Genomic DNA, 21,809 nt, shown 5'->3' on the forward strand with positions numbered 1-21,809 from the left:
CCTCAGAGTCATCTCTCATTTCAAAATATCACTTTAATTTGCCAATAGCTCTAATGAATAAAACATTAGTGGTATTTTGCCTCACAAGGAACATAAGACATCTACAAAAAATTGTGGTATTATTACCTAATATCTTGCATTAATGGTTGAAAAAGACACAGGTGGCAATGGGAAAATGATTCAAATTTCTTTTCAGGATTGTTAATGGAGGCCTATGATTGTAGGAAGTACTAAGGAAAAGTTACTGAAAAATGTCCCTGCCTATGCAAACAATTTTTAAAGAGCAAATTTGCATCCCTGAAAGAAATCCAGTGAAAGTAAAACCATCAATAATTGAAGAATCAGGGGCTGTATTGTCTCTAATATCCTCATCTAATTTTTATGGAACTCTACATCATACAGTCACAAGTGCAGATGGATGTGGCTTATTGAAACTTCATCATGTTGTAACTCAAGTCCAGGATGTGCCCTATTTCAAGAGCTTATTAACAAAACCCTGGCAACAGGTACAGAGCATTTGAAATGACAAAAGATTTTCTCCAAAAACATATAACACAACAGCAGTTTATTTCTGCTTTCAGGTGGGCAATACACCTTCACCCCTCCAGTAATTACAATAATTTAACAGGTCTCTGATGACCTATATTAAACATTTACCACTGACTATTCAGGCAGAGGAATCTGGCTCAATACTGTATTCTGGGAATACATTCCTAGATGTCAAATGATTTTAAAAAATACAGAATAAACACAGTTTTTTCATAGATGAAATGTAGAGATAAACTTCTAGTAATAAAGCAAATAGCATATTACCTTTATTTACACTGATAAAAGTAATTTGATTTACATTTCCCAGTATTTCACTTCTGTCAATGAAGAGTAAATATCTGAGGCAACGTGTCCTTCTAAGGAGAGACTTTCTCAGTTGCAAATTGTTTTTAAGGCATGCTTTATGTCTTCGTTTCTAACACTATAGATAAAGGGGTTCAACATGGGAGTGACCACAGTGAACATCACGGAAGCTATTGTAGTTGCCCTTGTGTTTTGTGTAGCAGTAGAACTAAGATACACTCTAAGACCTGTACCATAAAACAAGGACACCACTGAAAGATGAGATCCACAGGTAGAAAGTGCTTTATACTTGCCTCCACGTGAAGAAATTCTGAAAACAGAACATGCAATCTTAAAGTAAGAGAAAAGGATGCCAGTAAGTGGAATAACACCCAGAATTCCACTTGCAAAATGCATCACTATGTCATTGAGGAAGGTGGCAGAACACACAAGTTGGATTACTTGAGAAACTTCACAAAAAAGTGAGGAATTTCCAACTGTGTACAAAAAGACAATCGCAAAACCATTAGGCCATGTAAAAGAGAATCCAGAGCATTCAACACCCATGATGTCAGCAGCAGGAGACCACAGAGCCTGGGGTTCATGATGACCATGTAGTGCAGTGGGTGACAGATGGCCACATAATGGTCATAGGCCATCACAGTTAAGAGGCAGTTGTCTAATATTCCAAAAGCTATGAAAAAACATATCTGGGTGAGGCAGTTTTTGTAACTTATAGTTTTGGTCTCTGTCTGGATGTTCCCCAGCATCATTGAGACAGTGGTGAAGGTGAAACAGATATCTGCAAAAGACAAGTTAGCAAGGAATAAGTACATGGGTGTGTGCGGGTGGGTGTCTGAGATGGTGGCCATGACAATGAGCAGGTTCCCAATGAGAGTGACCAGGTACATCGTCAGGAACAGAGCAAATAGGAGGGGCTGCACTTCTGGGTCTTCTGAGAGTCCCAGAAAGATAAATCCTGAAATGTGTGTTTTGTTCTCTGCTTCATGTAGCTCATGAAACTACTGGAACAGAAACCACAGCAAGGCAGGTTTAGGTACAAGCAACACTCAGCAAATTAACACAAATATTATGGTTTGTCTTGTGACCATTTTGAAATAATTATTTCTTATATAGAAATTTATCTGAAAATGTCAGAGTAAACAAATGTTCTTTTTTCTCCTTGATGCGATTGCTAACAAGCCATCCTTGTCCATAATTTTGAACTTTTTCCAAAGGTGATATGTTCCACCTCAAATGTTCTTAGGCTTTAATTCATTCAAAAATCATTTGACAAGTTGTTGTGGACCATACAATGAAAAAAATTGAACAAGAATATTGGTAATGGTAGCACAATATTATTATTACAGTCAATATTACTAAATTGCACACATGAAAATGGATAGGGTGAGAAATTTTGAGTTGTATATAGATTACTACATTAAAAATTTTAATTAAATAAATTTCCAACTTTATGGATAGAAAGATCAGTATTGTTAATGTGCCATTTCATCTCCTGATCAATACCTGATCAATACTTTCAGCACAATCCCATTCCCAAAAGCAGGAAGTCAGTTTGTAGCCATTGGCAAAATAATTTTCGAGTTTCTAAGGAAAGACAAAAGTCCTGGATGGCCTAAACAATACTGAAGAAGAACAAATTTGTAGAACCAATGCTACCTGATTTTAAGTGTAACTATAAAAACATGATGATCAAAACATACTGTGTTGGTGAAATAGACACATGCACTAATCTGTGGTAACTCAGTAGACACACGATCAAGTGTTAGGGAACTCAAAAACAGACCCACACAAATGGAGTCAACTGGCTTTTGACAAAGGGCAAAGACAATTTAATGGAAAAAGTATGATCTCTTCAGCAAATGCTATGAAACAATGGCATACACACATGCAAAATAGAAAAGGATCTTAACCAGGCATTGCCTAAATTTCACAAAAATTAAGTCAAAATGAATCCTGCACTCAAAATTAAAAAGGCAAAGTGTAATACTTCTAGAATAAAACATCCAAATAAATCTATGTAGCCTGTACTTTGGTGATGAGTTTTTAGAAATAACACCCAAATCATGATCCATGAGACAAGAATATTTATGAATTGGATTTCATAAAAATATGAAACTTATGCTCTGTGAAAGACATTGATAAATTATTTGCATGCAAATATATAAATAACTCTTTCTTAATAAGAAAGGAAACACCCAATTAAAAATGGGACTGAATTTTGAACAGAAACTGAAATGAAGAAGATATACGGGTAGTAAATAAACATGTGAAAAGATGTTCAGCATCATTTGTCGTTAGGGTATTGCAAAATTAAACTTCAGTGGCATAGAATACCTGAGGAACAGTGCAGACTCTCATTCACTGCCAGTAAGAAACCAAAATGGTGCAGCCAGAAGACAGTTTGGCAGTATCTAGCAAAACTAAGCATAGTCTAACGATTCAGTCCAGAAACTGTGTCTTTATGTATACAGCTAATTTGGAAACTTCAGTCCACACAAAAACTATATGCAAACATTTATAGCAGCTTTATGTACAAACTGCAAAGTCTGAAAACAACCAAGACGTCTACCAAAGTCAAAGGATGAACCCACTCTGCTGCTTGATGTGTACAATAAATATTATTCAGTGCTAAAATTAAGTGATTCCTCCACCCTCAAAAGTTGAGGATGTATCTTAAATGATTACTGATAATTAAAATGAGTGAGTCAAAACATCTTACATAAGGATACTTTCAAATGTATGACTGGATAAGTGAAACAAAATAAACAATACAATGATCAATGGTTGCCAGAAACTGGGGAGAGGGAAGGAGGATTGAACAGGTGAATCACAGAGCAGTTTTTAGAGCAGGGAAGTTATTCTCTATAATACTAGACTTATAGATGCATGACTTTATGCATTTGGTAAAACACACTAACCTTTACAAAACAAAGACTATGCAAACAGCAGTACATGGAAATGAAAGATTCATTGTCAAGATAATAGGAATACAGGGATGGAATGCAAAATGTAACAAAATAATCTAACTGCATTGCAAGTATATGAAAAACCCTTACTGAGATGATGAGGGGACAAAGTGCTGAAATGGTAAAACTGGATATGAATGGATTCTGGAAAATGAATAGGACAGAAACCATGCATAAGAAAGGTATTGTAGTGGATAAAGTTTATCTCACCAGAGTATGGGTTGAAATTCTATCACTTCCATATTTGAATCAAGTAATTAAGTGGATGGATGTCAGGTGAGGAGAGTACATTTCCCACTGCAGAGTGGGAGGTTAACCATAAGCAAGGGAAAGAGTCTACAATGTTTTATATGGTAATGGTATAGAGTTAAACACATTAACATGAGTACCTTAATACAGATAGGAGGCTACATGCAGACATATTTATAGATATGTGTATATGCACAACATGGCAGACACACATATTTCCTTACTCTGTCAGTGGAGAACACTTGCAGGTCTCAGTAACAAGAAACACATGTAGTGTCCAGACCTTGGTTTTAAACTCAATCCTTCAAATAAATGTTTCCTTGGAGAAATGACTGAAATATACAAGAAGAGCCTGGATCATGTTGTACTACCAGAAATTAAGTAGGTACTAAAATAAAGTCTTCAGGGATGGGGACAAATCAATATCCCCAATGAATGACATTTCATTGCCAAACCTAAAATAAACTGCAGAACAAGATGAATAGAGTAGTATTTTTATCACAACCCAAAGTATAAAATAAATGTCATGAGATTATAATGACTTAAATAAATTATTTAATATTTTAATAAGAAGACAAAAATTTCCCATACAGAAGCATTCTAATGATTTATGTAGATACTGCTGTCTCAGGAAGGTGAAGTTAATTCCCACTCCTAAGGTGTGTCTTCATGTATTAATGCCCTTCCAAAGGTGATATACGGAAAAGTGGGGAAATGAGGAACTTTGAAGTGGGGAAACCTGACAAACATTGTTGATGAACGTCAACCTCGATAGTGAAGAGTCACATTGATAAGATGTATCCTGGATACATAATGCAAAGAAAATAGAATTTCATCGCTAGTGTTTTTCTCCATAAAGCACAACCCCAGTCTAATCATGAAGAGAACATCATGTAAATCTCAACTAAGGGACATTTTACAAAACACCTGACAAGGACCCTTGAAAAATATCCAGGTCATCATTAACAAGTAGAGCCTGAGGAGCCATTGCTTGGAACAAATAGATGTAACATATTTTGGTTGGAACATGTTCAGAATAGGGGAATTTGGATGTGTTGTTCTGGAAAGTGTCTCTACTACCCACTCAAATTTTCTGTAAATCTCACACTGTTTTTAAAAATTACATTTATTTAGAAGTAAAATTGTTAATGAAATGCAAAAACCTGGGAAACAAACTCTGAGCTTCATTCCAGATATGATTACATGCCTTGGAAAAGAATATGACTCTGCTGTAACATTCATATTCATCACCCATTAGGTCAGAACACAGATACAAATTCCATTTAATAATTGAAATAATTAAATTTAAAAATGACTATTAAATGTCCAATATAGTGCTTAGTATATATGAAGTCTTTTTTATATGCTCTGATTCAACCCCACTCATACTTATTCCCCTAACCTCCAAGCCCACTGCTGCTGTGCAATTTCCAGCCCTCATCACATCCCCAGGAATTTGACAACAGAAACTGATCCAGAATTTTCCACAGAGCAAGAATTTTCATGAACATCACCTTCTATAAACCCTGCACTGACTCTCCAATAGCTTCAAACATAAATATTAATCTTGTGGACAAAACACAAAGCTCTCTGTAATGTGGCTGCTAGAACCTGCTCATGCTCAGGTTGCTTTGTTCATACCCTCCCTATCATTCTTCATCAGATATTGAAATCTTCTTTTAGACCTAACCACAGCTTGCAATTTTATCGATCACAGATTTGCATCCATGTCTTCTTTTTTTGATGGATTCTACCACCATCTCCTCTTGGAATTGCTAATGTAATGAAAATATTCCTGAAGCCAGGGTCAGTCAATTCCCAGCTCCCTTGGGAAAGCTTCAAGAACTTCAACGGGATGTGTTCAGACTTTTGGGTCCACTTCATCAGAACTTCAGTTTTCACCGCACGTTATAGGATGCACCCATTTCTATGTTTGTTGCCACATTTAGATATAATCTCTTTCAAATACACAACACTGTCTTATTTATTATAATGAGAACAACACTGCCTACCATGAAGGAATTAATGAATGAGGTTTTTGTTGAGTGATTTAAAGAAGAAATTGATGAATGTGGTTAAAAAGTTACTTCCATGAAGGAAGCCCATGAGTGTGAGTAACATTAGATGAGACAGATATGAGAAAGAAGATACTTTAGTGTATTCATCACTTTCCTTGACCACAAGGGTTTTACCTGGTTAGGACATTGGATGATTATCTCTATGTTATCCTTGTTGATCCCTAAAGTTACAATCAATAAAAAGGGTCCTGGACTCATAATACATTCCCCACACTCATGACTAGATTCTATGACTCACCCAGAAATTATCGAAGAAGATTCTGAGTTCAGCAATGCCAAGTCTTCCTTGAAAGATGGATGAAGTTGAAAGCTCTGCTCCCAGGAAGGGCAGGAATATGAAAATACTCATGAGGTCTCTAGAAGGCGAAATTACGTTTCACCAGAGATTGGTAAACTGGACTCGAGATAGTATAGGCAAAACATTTATGTTTCCATGCTTTTTATGGATTTAATTCCGATGAGTCTTATTAATGAAATCTTATTTTGTCTCTCTGCTCCATAAGATATTTAGCTCCCTGCAGCAAAATAGGAAATGCAATGCAAACTTCAGTCAATTTTGACCCTTTGGAGAGAGCTTTGGAACTTCTTGTCCATCTCTTATCCCAGTAGACTCTCACATGTCTTTAGCTGTGGGCTCTAGTAGTGCAAGTTTTCCCAAAATGATTTCCCTATCAGTGATTCAGAATAGAGATTTGGGAACACTAAAATATCTTTTGTCTTTGATTTCTCTCTTCTGATATTTGATCTGATTTATGGGGCTGCCCTCTCTCAAAAATTCTATTGCTGGTGTTGCTGCTTTTCCTTTCTCCCCAATAGTTAGCAATATCTGTTCAATTCACTCAATTACGTATTTTTAGTCATTCAACAACACTATATGGTAATCACTAAACCATAGTCTGAGAATGAAATAAAAGTGTAATATATTGTGCCTCCTGTCAAACAGCAAACAGTCATGGAAATAGATAAACACAGCATTTGATGGTGGTACTGAAGACCTGGTGAAGTGTAATTCCATAAGAGTGAGGATCAGCTTCTACATTTCTGCTAAAATGGATCTTGGGTGCTGGAGAGTGATCATGTTCAAGCTATACATCTTTTGGGTATTATTGACACCTTAATAATATTAATTATTTCCATCCAAGAAAACAGGTATCTTGCCTTTTACTTAGGTCTCTCTATTTATTTCAGAAATGTTTTCTAGTGTTCTGTGTATAAGTGCCTCACATCTTGAATTAAAATTAACGTTTTTAATGGTTTGCTGAATGAATTTTAAAAAAACTTACAGATAGGAAATATGTTTGCTGATATAGAAAACATGACAGGTTTTTTTCATATAATTTTGGAACTTGCATTTAGCTGGATCCATCTATCATTTCTAGGAGTTTTCTACTGGATGAATTCATATTTTATATATAAAGGTTGTGTTGTCTGTGAATACAGACATTTGCACTTCTTTCTTTACAATTTGGGTGCCTTTTATTTCATTTCATTGCCTTAATTACCAGAACAATACTGAATAGGAGCAGTAAAAATGCACTGTATTTTTCCAGACCTCAAAGGAAGGCTTCAACTTTTTCAGTTTTGAGTATAATATTAGCTGTGTTTTCCTAAGGCTCAAACTGAGATTCTATAAGTGTTTCACGCACTAGGTTTACTTTCCTGGAACATAATTCCAAGAGGATTCCCAGGGCAGACAAATTCTGAAAGCCAGAGAGACCAGCCTCTCCAAGATTGTCAATGAATTACATCCGCCTATCCTTTAGTGTGGACACACCTCATCAACGTGAAAAAGGCGGAACATGCAGTCCCCAAAGATCCTGGTAGAATGGGAGAAGGATTAAAGAAGAATGAGATATGACAGAGAAATGGGATTTAACAAACAATATGGCTGCTGCATCACTATATTTACATTTCTTTTGGCCGTCAGTGTTTTGGAGCAGCTAGAAGGAACAATCTGATATGATGGAATGGTAGCCCGTGACAAACTCTGGAATCTGTTCTGTAACTACTTATTGATTGTGCTTGGAAAGTATTGCTTTTGCCTTTCTTTGCTTTGTATATATGTTATATTATACAATAAAAAGCCCTGAAATATTTAAATAATTAAAATATATATTAGCTGTGTTTCTATGTATATGCCCTTTATCATATTGACAAAGTTACCTTCTGCTTTTTTTCTGAATGATTTTATAATGAAATGGCAGTGACTTTTGTCTAGCACATTTTCCTCATCAATTTAAAATACATAATTTTTCTCTTTCATTCTACAAATGTGCTGTATTACACTGATTGATTTTCATATGTTGAATCCCTTTGAATTTGTGAGATAAATCCTACTTGGACACAGTGGATCATTTCTTTACTATTTTGTTTAATTCAAATCTCTAGAATTTTATGAAAATTTTGCATCTTTATTCATAAAGGCAATTGGTCCTTAGTTTTCCTTTTTTCTTATGTCTTTATGCTGCTTTGGTGTCACAATAATGTTAGCCTCATAGAAGGAGTTAAGAAGAGTTCCTTATTCTTTTATTTCAAAGTGCTTCAGCACTACTGAAAATAAATTTTCTGTGAATGTTGGATGGAATTCACTATTGAAGCCATCTGGTCCTAAACTTCACTTTTTAATGGGTTTTTGATTATTGATTGAATCTATTTATTATAGGTCTGTTGAGATCTTCAATTTCCTCTGGAGTCAAATAGGAAAGATGAATTTGTAGGAAGTTGTCCATTTCTTCTAGATTATCCAGATGGTTGACAAACAGCTGTTCATAATATTCATTCCTAAAACATTTAACTTATACAAAATCTATGAATAACCTCATTTCATTTTGATTTTAGTAATAGGCTTCCTCTCTTTCTACCACTGAATCACTCATATATCCCTTTGTTCTTTTTTAATATAAGCACCCACAGCTATAAATCATCTTCTGAACAATGATTTTGCTGCACCTCATAATTTATGTATGCTGTGATTTCCTTTCCATTTGTCCCAAGATATTTCCAGATTTCCACTGTGATTTATTTTTTGACATTTTGATTGAGTTTGTTGTTTAACTTCCAAGTATTTGTGTATTTTCCATTAAATTCTCCTATTTATTTCTAAGTGAAAAACAGAAGAACATATATTTTTCTGCTGTACTCATAGACCATTCTCTGGGATATACCAGATATTTGTTAACACAAGTCTCAATAGATTAAAAAAATTGAAATTATGCAAAGCATCTTCTCGGACCACAGTGAAATGAAGCTAGAAATCAATAAGAGAATGAAATGGAAAGTACACAGATATGTGGAAGTTAAACAACAAATTCAAGCAATCAAAGGGTCAAAATATAAAGCAGGATGCATGGTTAGTTCAGTGATTAGAATGCTAACCTTTCATGCAGAAGACCCAGGTTTGACTCCTGGGCCTTGCAACCAAAAATCAATCAATCAATCAATAAAATGAAGCACAATGTGAATCCGAAAATATCTTGAGGCAAATGGAAAGGAAACCACAGCATACCAGAAATTTCAGGTTGCAGCAAAATGACTGTTCAGAAGATGATTTATATCTACAGATGCCTATATTTAAGAAGAAGAAAGATCATAGATCAATAATCTAAGTTCACATCTTGAGGAACTAGAAAATATGAAGAAACTGAATCTAAGGCTAGTAGAAGGAAGGAAACAATAAACATTAGCCTATTGGAGTTCAATGAAATGATGAGAAAAACAATTGAAAAAACCAATGAAACTAAAAGTTGCTTCTTGGTAAAGATCAATAAAATTGCAAATGTTTAACTACACTGAAAATAAAGAAATAGAGGAAGCTTGTTACTAAAATCCAAAATGAAACGGGGTAATTAATAGATATTGAATACATTAAAAGGTTTATAAATAAATACTATGTACAATTGTATGCCAAAAATCTGGATAAACAAGAAGAAATGGACAACTTGCTACAAATTCAACTTTAATAAATTGATTCAAGAGGAAATTGAAGACTTCAACAGACCATTATAAATAAAGAAATTCAATCAGTAATCAAAAACCTACCAAAAAGAAAAGTCCAGGGCAAGATAGCTTTAATAGTGAATTCCATCAAACATCATAGAAAAATTAATTCCAGTATTACTGAAACATTTTGAAATCGAAGTGGAAGGAACTCTTCTTAACTCATACTGTGAGACAAACGTTATTGTGACACCAAAGCAACATAAAGACATAATAAAAAAGAAAAACTAATGTCCTGATCAATGAAGATGCAGAAATTTTCAGCAAAATGCTAGCAATTTGAATCAAACAGAATAGTAAAGAAATTATCCACTGTGGTCTAATGGTTTTTTGATTGACTTTTTGTACAGAGTTGGAAATTCCTCACTTCTTTTGTGAACTTACTCAAGTAATCCAACTTGGGTGTTCTGACACCTTCCTCAATAACCTAGTGATATATTTTGCAACTGGAATTCTGGGTGGTATTCCACTCACTGGCATCCTTTTCTCTTACTCTTAGATTGAATGCTCTGTTTTGAGAATTTTATCATGGGGAGGCAAGTATAAAGCATTTTCTACCTGTGGGTCTTATCTTTCAGTTTTGTCCTTGTTTTATGGTACAGCCTTTGGAGTGTGTCTTAGTTCCACATCTGCACAAAACACAAGGGAAGTACAATAACTTCTGTGATGTGCACAGTGATCACTCCCATGCTGAACCCCTTTATCTACTGTCTTAGAAACAAGGACATAAATCATGCCTTAAAAATAATTTCCTGCTGAGACGGTCTCTATGTGCAAGGATCCTTTGCCGAAAGTTGAGAAATTTACTCTTCATTAACAGAGGTAAAATATTGTGAAATGTTAATCAAAGGACTCCTATCAGTGTATATAAAGTTAACATGCTATCTGCTTTGTTACTAGAAATTTATCTCTATTTTACATGCATCAAGAAACATTATATATTCTGTATTTTTTTAAGTCATTCAACATCTAGGACTATATTACCAGGATTCAGTATTGAGCCAGACTCTTAGGTCTTAATATTCAGTGGTAAATGTTTAATACAGGCATTAGGGACATATAAATTATTGTAATTACTGGAAGGGCTGAGGTGCATTGCCTCCCTAAAAGAAGAAATAAACTGCTCTTGTGTTATATGCTTTTGGTGAAAACAATTTGTCATTTCAAATGCTCTGTACCTGTTGCCAGGGTTGCGTTATCAGCTCTTGAAACAGGGTGAATCCTGAACTTGAGTCTCAGCATGTTGAAGTTTCAATACGCACATCCATCTCCATCTGTGAATTTGAGTGTAGAGTTGCATAAAAGTTAGGTGAGGTATAAGAGACATTACAGCCCCTGATTCTTCAATCATTGATGGTTTAACTAATCCCTGGATTTCTTTCAGGGACACAAATTTGCTCTTTAAACTTTGCTTTTATTGGTAAGGATTTTTCAGTAACTTTCCCTTGGCACTTCCTACACTCATAGACCTCCTTTACTGTTCCTGAAATGCAATTTGGGTCATTTTCCCATTGCCAACTGTGTTTTTTTAAACTACCAATGCAAGATATCAGGTAATAACATCACGAGTTTTTGTAGATGCCCTGTTTTGTGTGAGGTAGAATACCACCAATGCTTTCTTCCTCAGAGCCATTGACAAATTTTGAGATGAGAGATTGCTCTGAAGTAATGTCCAGTTTGGGAAAAAAAGATGTCACCATTTATTTTATTCATTTAATATCTTTGGTTGAGCTGTGAGTTCACTTATATTGCAATGTATTAACCCAAGTATCAGACTCTGTTTTATTCATACCCACATCAGAAATGCAATTTACAGGCAGAAGAGATTTGATACATGCAGCCCTACAAATTTCCTGGTTTTGATTGTGCCAAATCTGAGGATTAAAATTTTCAGCTTGTCATTTTCTGTGTGTTTCTGGGAAATAAAAACCAACCTTACCCACATACATGAGTTTGAATTCTCAACAAAATATTTATCACATAAATCAGACAGTTTTCAAAATCTTTCATAAGCACTTTCTTTAGGGATGACAATAAACAGTATATTGTGTTTATTCTTTGTCATAGCTATAATGCACTAGTTTATACATTTATCCAAGTACACAGCAACATTGTGGTCTCACTTCCAACTTTTTTATATATCAATTCCCAGAATCTTACACAGGAATATTTGCAATCAGTTCCTGTATCTAATAATTTACTTGCATTACTCCTTTTCTTTAAGGAGAAATCTCATTCAATAAAAATCTCTAAAAAATTTTGGGAAGAAATTTAATAGCCATATACTCTCAATATTTCTGGTGAAGGTAGAGGTATGTCTTTCAACTAGAAAAAAAATGAAAGAAAAAAAACACTTAGAAAACAATCCAGCCATAAAATGATGCTTCTGCTATCCTCAGGAACATTGCATAATCAAGAAGACTCCATCGAAGTGTTAGATCAGCAAATGCAACATTTTCTCTTTTTCAGGTAGTAAGAAGCTCTTCCCATAAGTATTGATTACATTTGTACATGCGACTTCAACATCCTCTCCAACACAGAATCCAAAACCAGAGGGAGGGAGAAATGTCTGTTAAGGGCTAGTCCAACTCATCCATATCACACCATATCATCTAGACACAATGTAGGATAGCAAAGTTACTAACACTTAAGTGTACTCCAGAAGGAAGGGCAATTGTATCTCTTTCAAAATTTCTAAAGACTTCCTGTTTTTTTCCAATGCACCCAGCTATTAGACATGTTTATTAGACAGCTATTAGACAGGAACCCCTGGCCACAGTAAGTCAAACCATCTTTACTTTTGAATGGACTCACCTAGTGGGGGGTTCTCTGGACAACTAACTTGGACTTGGCTTCAAAAATTCTCCCACCCTGTTTGATGAGGACTAAGCCAGTTCTGACTCATTTTAGACAAGAGCATCCAGAGATAACCCTCCTACAATATGTACTGGCAGCTAATAATTTGTCAAACTGTAAAAAGGCAACCAAGAACTTGTTACAGGAACTAGCCCAGTTGGGCTATCGGATCTCAGCCAAAAAGGCTCAACTCTGCACCAGTTCAGCAACATACTTAGGGTATGAATTAGAAGGGGAAAAAGAGATTTGTCTTCTAATAGGATTGAAGCTATCCTAAATGACCCAAAATAAAAAGGCAGATGGGGAATTTTTAGGAGCAGGTGGATATTGCCAGCTCTAGATTGCTGGGTTTGCAGAAATAACAAAACCCCTGTACACTAGCACAGGGGGAAAGGAGGAAGCTCTAATCTGGACTTAGGCTAAGCAAAAAGCTTTTAAAATGCTGAAATAGGCACTTGTGAGTGCCTTGCCTTAACCTTGCCTGACCTGTCCAAACCTTTTCAACTATGTGTCGCTGAAACTGAGGAATAGCAAAAGGAGTCCTCACCCAAATGCTAGGACTATGGAAAAGAACAGTTGTCTACCTGTCTAAAAGACTAGACTATGTAGCAGCTGGGTGGCCAGGCTGCCTCTGGGCCATTGCTGCCACTGCCATTTTAGCAAAAGAAGCATCTAATTAACTCTGGGACAAGACTTACACATAGTGGCCCCACATTCAGTAAAAACATTACTAAGGAGCCCACGTGTAAGATGGCTCTCAAATGCCCAGATAACCCAGTATCAGGTATTGCTACTGGATCCCCCAAGAATCTGCTTCCTAAAAATGGTGGCTCTTAACCTCGCCACCTTGCTTCTGGATGGTGACCCATCTGAGCCTATTCATAACTGTTGTGAGATCTTGGAATCTTTCATGAACTTGAGGGCTGACCTCACCAACAACCCCTGGCCAAATCCTGATAAAGAATTATATACAGACAGGAGCAGTTACATCTCAGAGGGAAGCAGGTATTTGGGGGCTGTGGTGCTAACTGTGGACCATGTTATCTGAGCTCATGCTGTAAAACATGGGACTTTGGCCCAGAGGCCAAACTGATAGCTCTGACCCAGGCTCTAAGGTGGGGAAAAGGAAAGGTTGTCAACATCTACACAGACAGCAGATACACTATTGTAACTACGCATGTCCATGGGGCACTATATCAGGAGCAGGGACTTTTGACATCGGGAGAAAAGGAAATTAAAAATGTACCAGAAATACTGGCCTTGCAAGAGGCTATGTGGTTACCAGGAAGGGCAGCCATTAAGTGAAATTAATATATATGGAGGCCTATACTCAAAACAAAGAAGGGTAACAGATCAATAACTGAATTACACATCCGAAGAGACTAAATGTCGTTTTCCCTCTTATATTTCATTCAACATACAGTCCTTAAGGTTCATTCACCTAGTTGCATGCCTCACAACTTCATTCCTTCTTGCTTCACTTAATAGTCCATTGTTTATATGTATACACCATGGTTCCCACTTCCATTCCTCAGTTGTTGTACCCTGAGGCCACCCCCATCCATTGTGGATTGTGAACTCTTCCATTATAGACATCAATGTGCAAATGCCCATTCATGTGCCCACACTCAGTGCCCCTCATTTTTCAAGGATAGTTTTGCTGGGTATAGAGTTCTTGGTTGGAAGTTTATCTCTTTCAGAATATTAAATATATCACACCACTACCTTCTTGTCTCCTTAGTGTCTGCAGAGAAATCCACACATATTCTTATTGAGCTTCTGTTGTATCTGATAGATTGTTTTACTCTTGCTGCTTTCAAAGTTCTCTCTTAGTCTTTGACATTTGGCAATCTGCTTAGTAACTGTCTTCAAGTAAGTTTATTTGGATCTATGCTGTTTGTGGTTTGTTGCATGTCTTGGATTTGTAATTTTATGTCCTCCATAAGAGGTGGGGAATTTTTACTGATTATTTCCTCCATTAGTTTTTCTACTCCTTTCCTGTTCTCTTCGTCTTCTGGGACACATATAACATGCATATTTTTGTGCCTCATGATGTCATTCAGTTCCCTGATGCACTCCTCAGGTTTTTCCATTATTTGACCTATATTTTATTTTGTTTGTCAGATTTCAGGTGTCCTGTCGTCTAGGTCACTAATCCTTTCTTCTGCCTCTTCAAATCTGTTGTTGTAGGTCTCCATTGTTTTTCATTCCATTCTTTTATGACTTTCATTCCCATAAGTTCCATGATTTGTTTTTTCAAATTTTCTGTTCTTCTTTGTGTTCACCCAAGGTCTGCTTTATATCCTCTCTCAATTCATTGATTTGATATTTTTAAAGTTTTTTTTATTGTGTAATATAACATATATACAAAACAAAGAAACAAAAAAGAAATAGTTTTCAAAGCATTCTTCAAAAAGTGTTTAGAGGTCAGATCCCAGAGTTTGTCATGGACTACCATACAATCCTCTCATATTTTTCCTTCTAGCTGCTCCAGAATATGGGGAGGGGGCTAGATGGCTTAAATTCTTTTCATCATCACAATCAACTTTTTCCCTATTTTTGTGAAAAATAAAATATACACAAAAAGCTATAAATTTCCAAGTACAGCACCACAATTAGTTATAGGACATATTTCAGACATTGACATGGGTTACAATTTCACAATTTTAGGTTTTTACTTCTAACTGCTCTACAATACTGTACACTAAAAGAGATATAAATTTAATGATTCAGTACCCATATTCCTTTGTTAAGTCCTATCTTCTATGTATAATTCCATCAACTTTAATCCCACTATATTTCTTTTTAGATGTATTTAGGTTATGGCAATTTTAAATTTTTCATATTGGAAGGTTTTGTCACTAATATGGGGCAGGCAGATGAGACTATCTGACATTCTGGAGAGACAGGGTTAGGTTTCAGGACGTATCTGGACCAGGGACCCATGTAGAGGTTGTAGGCTTTTGGCAAGTTACTCTAGTGTCTAAAACCCTTGTGGAATCTTTTAAATTGCCCTAGGTGTTCTTTAGGGTTGGTTGGAATGGTCCTGGTTGGGGGTTGGCAGGTTATGATAGGTAGTGAGATCTATGTGGAGCAACCTTCACGGTAGCCTCTCAACTCTATTTGAATTCTCTCTGCCACTGATACTTTATTAATTACACTTCTTTTCCCCTTTTTGGTCATGACATAATTGTTGATCATGTGGTACCAGGTATGGATTCAACCTTGGGAGTGTTCTCTCACATTGCCAGGGAGACTTTCACCCCTGGATGTCATGTCCCATGTTGGAGGAGGGCAGTGACGTCACTTGCAGAGGTGGGTTTTGAGAGTCTGATGTCACATCTGAGCAACAGCAGAGGTCCTCCAGAAGTAGCTCTTAGGCATGCTTGTAGTCTAAGTTTTTCTGCTGCCTACATAAGCTTCAGAAGAGTAAGCCTAATGATTGAGGACATGGACTTTTGATTTGGGTATCCCTAAAATTTGACACAGTATCAGTGTGTTTCCTGATGGTAAGGTTTAATAGTTCCATATTCCTCCTCCCCTCCCTCAGGGGACTTTGTCAATACTTTTTTATTATATGCTTAATATATTTTAGGATGTTTCTAGGAATTACAGTAATCTATACAGGATTCTGTGCTTCCTGTGTTTCACTTGTTCAAATGAGCTATACAGACAGGTTGAAGTAGATTATACACTATAGAAAATTTCAGTTCCAGATCAAATGAAACGTTCTTCCATTGGTCTCAAAGAGTATGCATGGCTCTAAAATACAGACACTGTCTTTCTTACCCCTATGTTCTGAATTACTTTAACCTTAAGCTGTTCAGTTTCATCCTTATCTCTAAATATCTGATTATATATATATATATAACAGCCTCTCAAAATTCAGAAAGAATAATCACCACTCTGGTCTTAATGTGTCTGCTCTAAAAGCTTAGAATCTAGGCCCCTCTTTTCTTATAAGCATTTTCTAAATGTGACCATACCATTGTTCTTTTTTGCTTCTGGTTTGTTTTGTCTCACCAAATGTCCCACATGTTCATTCAAGTCATTGCCTGCTTCACCACATTGTTTCAGGACATCATTTTTTCTTACTGCTGCATAATATTCCATTGTATGTATATGCCATGTTTTGATGATCCACTCACTTGTTCATGGATATTTGCTTTGTTTACATCTTTTGGGGATTGTGAATAATGTTCCTGTGAACATCAGTGTGCAACTGTCTGTTCCCTTACTTTCAGCTCTTCTAGGTATATACCAAGTAGTGCTATTGCTGGGTCATACGGCAGCTCGATATTTAGCTACCTAAGGAATGGTCAAACTGTTTTCCATAGTGGGCCCACCATCGTACATTCCCACCAGCAGTGCCTAAGACTCCCAGTTTCTCCAAAACCCCTCCAACATTTATAATTTCCTGATTGTTTAATAGCAGCCATTCTTACCATGTGAGGTGGTGTCTCATTGTAGTCTTGATCTGCATTTCCCTTACAGCCAGTGAAAATGAGCATCTCTTCATGTGCTTTTGAGTCATCTGTATTTACTCTTCAGAAAAATGCCTATTGACGCAAATTACAACTATCCTTGTGTTTTTCCAATGAAGAGGTTTTAATTGTATCAGGTTTGAAATATGTTCATGCCATTGTATATTTTTTAAGGTTCTTTTTACTTTTCTTGAACTTAGTAAAATGTGTTGTCTCATGATCTGTGTTTGAATACTTTTTAATATATTAAAAGGTTGACTTGAGACTTCCTCTAGTACTATATTTTTTTCTCAACTTTAATCTTGATATTAGTTATTGTATCTCCCTGAGAGGTCCTTTAGGTTTTACTCTTGTTCATTCTCTCAGCTACATTACACTCCCATTTGCCACACTTAATATAAATTTCTGTTTGTTCACTATTTTAATAGCTGAGGCTTCCCTTTTCTAGGTCTTATCTTTTCTCTGCCTTTCCACTTTTACCTTGATATCATTATTATTCTTCACTATTTTCCAAAAGGTAGATGCAACCCAACAATCCAGAACTGATGGGTGAATAAACAAAATGTGGCATATAAATACAATGGAATATTATTGACCCACAAAAAATGAAGTTGTATGCTCCAACCTGCCTGAGGGAAATTTGACAGTGCAATTTTGAATGAAGTGATCCAAACAAATAAGACAAATTTGTATGATCTGGCTTCAGAAATACATAGATTAAGCAAATTCATAGGAATAGATAGTAGATGACAGTATACCAGTAGTTAGGCATGAAGGACATGGAGGGAGATATTGTTTAATTGATGCAGAGATCCTGTTTGAGGTTATGAAAATGTTTACATAAAGGATGTTGGTAATTCTAACCCAATGTAGTGAATGTAATTATTACAGGTGAATTGTCAATATTTGACAGGGAAAATATAAAATACTGAGTTTTATTTATTACAGTAGATATTTTTCTAATACAGAGTTTTTATTTTTTGCTCCCCATTTAAATGAATAGAGATAATAACAGTTTGATTAACTAAATAATTTGAGCAGTACCCAAGGGTATTGGGATAAACTTAAATGAGGCATACATTCATTGTAAGGTGGTAGAGACAAGCTATGGTGCATTTTCCTTCCTATTGAAATGGAGCTCGAAATATATTAAGGAATGATGAGAAAGAGAAAGAAAGAAAGAAAGAAAGAAAGAAAGAAAGAAAGAAAGAAAGAAAGAAAGAAAGAAAGAAAGAAAGAAAGAAAGAAAGAAAGAAAGAAAGAAAGAAAGAAAGAAAGAAAGAAAGAAAGAAAGAAAGAAAGAAAGAAAGAAAGAAAGAAAGAAAGAAAGAAAGAAAAAAGAAAGAGAAAAAGAAAGAAAGAAAAAGAAAGAAAAAAGACAGACACAGATGGGTTCAGGGTGTCTGAAGTTTAAATTTACATCAGACATCAGACAACTTTATTCTTATCCAGATCCTGCTTAAATACTGCAGGATGACAAAAAGCATGCATGCATTTCCTGAAAGAACAGAGAGCTTGTCTTTCAGTGCTCTCTTCCTTCATACTTAACATAACCATTTGGGGTAAACATTGTCTTCCTTCCAGACTGCTCTACATAACAATCTCCACAGTTTACTGCTGCCATCCTGAGGCCAGCTGCTCCCAACAAAACCTTCAGGTCTTGTTTTAACCCTTGGCTCCTACATTTCCCCCTTTTTATTTTATAAGCTGAGATGACTGTGCCTGTCTTAGGTTGCCCTTAGGCTCTGAAGGAAGGGTCTTACCTGTCATTGGTTACCAGTCAAGCTTTCTGACTTTGATTTGGGAAGGAACCAAGAGTTCTTGCAAGAATAACATTGTTAGCATGGCTTTGCTTAGTGACTGTGCCTGTCTTAGGTTGCCCTTAAGCTCTGAAGGAAGGGGCTTACCCATCATTGGCTACCAGTCAAGCTTTCTGACTTTGATTATTTGTTGTTAAACACAGCTGAGGAGGAAGAGAAAAAGTATAAACAGCCCCAAACTTAACAGTGCAGTTCCAGTGACCACAGCCACTGTGATAATTCCAATGATTCCAAAGACAGCTATAATAATGAGTCCAATTAGTCTTAGTCCTTTTCAGATATTCTTTTGCCAAATGGATCAGGACTTGTGTTTCTGTAGAGGATTGCCAGGATTTGACATCTGCACCAGCAGTCAGATACCTCTTCTTTTCCTTGCCACTACAATCATCTCATTTTTCTGCAACATAAATGCTTGGAGACAAGGGAATAGAGAATAATTCTCCAATTAAATGTTTGGTTTCTTATATGTATATAGTATTTATGGTTGCTATTTAAAGAGAACTTATAGTTACTAGAATTCACTACAAAAATTGGTCCCAGTCATAGGAAAATTTCCCATAAATTTCTCTGAGTAATTTATTTATCATCCCAAATTTTGGCACAAATCATCCTCTATGTAATAACTCTGGTTTAGCTTGCCTGTCCATATAGTCTGTTATCCTCAACCTCACATGGGAATCTTACAATTCCATAGGAATCATTAATTATGATAACTGCCCAATCCATATGACATGACTGCCATCCATTCCAACTTTCTTTCCCATCTAACAGGCAAGTATACTTTGTTTCCATAGACTTATGCATACAGGTCTTTCTAAAAATGGAAGAATTAAATTTGACACCAGTATTCTTCTTACTGGAACTGGGAATCCTAAACTTGTATTCAGATTGTTTTGGTAAAGTTGGATTGGCTCATGTTAAGGCCCACAGATAAACCCAATAAGTATAAATATGTCCCTGTTCTTCAGCAATTAAAATTGTATGTCCTATAGTATACATTACCCATTTAGTTATTTTCATCTGGGTCAACATGTCTGGTTTTTATTCTCTTGGAGGGAAACCAAACTAAGGTTCCATCATCTGCAATGCAAGAGCAAATCCCCTATCCCACAACTTTACCATTCCTGGTTTCCATAAATCATCTTTAACATTATTCCAATAGATTAGTTGCAGCTGCAGTTCTGTTTGGGTTGTATCATTTTTCTTTTCCAAATTACTAAAATGTTGTTCTGCAGGAGTCTTTGATGAATTATCATAAATGTTTAACAAATTTAGAGTAAACAATGCCTTTGCTAATTGATCTTTAGGTGTACTTATTTTTATAACATCTTCCTGATCATCATCCCCCCCTTTTGGTTTCAAGAGCGTAGACTTTACCATCCGGTTTGCTTGTTCAATAATTCCTTGCCCTGAGGGATTATGTGGAATTTCTGTGATATGAGTAATATTAAAATTAGTACAAAATTTATGAAGTTGTTTTCCTGTATAAACAGGAACATTGTCCATTTTAATTGATTGAGTGCATCCCATAACAGCAAAAGCATTAAGTAAATGTGATCTAACATGGCAGAAATTCACTCTAGATTGTGCAGTAGGCCAGATGAAATGAGAACAAGTGTCTATGATAGCATGTGCAAACTGCATTTTACCAAAATGTGAAATATGAGTAACATCCATTTGCCATAATTCATTTGCTTTTTGACCTCAAGGATTAGCCCCTGATGCAAATGGGAGTGCATTTAAAGGTCCACAGATCTGACAAGTCCTGGCAATGTTCTGAGCTTGCTGTTTAGATAAAGATGGAAATTTCTTTCACAGACCTTTGCTCTTGATATGATTCAATTGTGAAGTGTTGTGGGATCTTGCTTTACCTCACAAGAGTATCTGCTTGGTGATTTTGTAATGACAAAGGACCCGGAAGATTGGTATGAACTCTTATATGCATGATAAAAATAGGATTAATTCTACTTCTGACTAATGTTTGTAAATGTAAAAACATTCGGGACAATTCATCTCTTTCAAACAAAGAAGCTGTCTCAATGTGAGTAACTGTTTGGCAAACATATTCAGAATTAGAAACAATATTAAGAGATTGGGGAAAACTTTGCAATACTTGAATTACAGCTGCCAATTCAGCCTGCTGGGCTGAGGTGTAAGGCGTTTTCCAACTTTTGTTTTCTCCTGGGGTAACATATGCAGCCTGTCCATTACTGCTACCATCAGTAAAGACAGTAATGGCTCCCTCCATCGGGGAAGCCCAAACTATTTTAGGCAAGATCCATTGTGCTCTTTTTAGAAATTGTAAAAGTTTTGACATAGGCAAATGATTATCAATTTGTCCTTTGAAGTCACTTAATGAATGCTATTTGCCAAGAGGTATTGAAAGTATATAGACTTTGAATCTCTTCCTTTGTGAGATCACACACTATGCGATTAGGATCGTCACGTCTTACTTGATAATATCTTTGATGACCTTTGGCTATTAAAGAAATGATTTTTTGCAGA

The 21,809-nt window shown here is 35.9% G+C and overlaps 1 pseudogene; it reads right to left on the reverse strand.

The window, feature by feature from the left end:
- Positions 1 to 921: 921 nt before the first annotated feature.
- On the reverse strand, positions 922 to 21,552 carry LOC143649213 (olfactory receptor 7A17-like; annotated as a pseudogene).
- Between the last annotated feature and the right edge of the window lie 257 nt (positions 21,553 to 21,809).

Source organism: Tamandua tetradactyla, chromosome 11 (genome assembly GCF_023851605.1).
Source record: "Tamandua tetradactyla isolate mTamTet1 chromosome 11, mTamTet1.pri, whole genome shotgun sequence".
Classification (NCBI taxonomy): domain Eukaryota; kingdom Metazoa; phylum Chordata; class Mammalia; order Pilosa; family Myrmecophagidae; genus Tamandua; species Tamandua tetradactyla.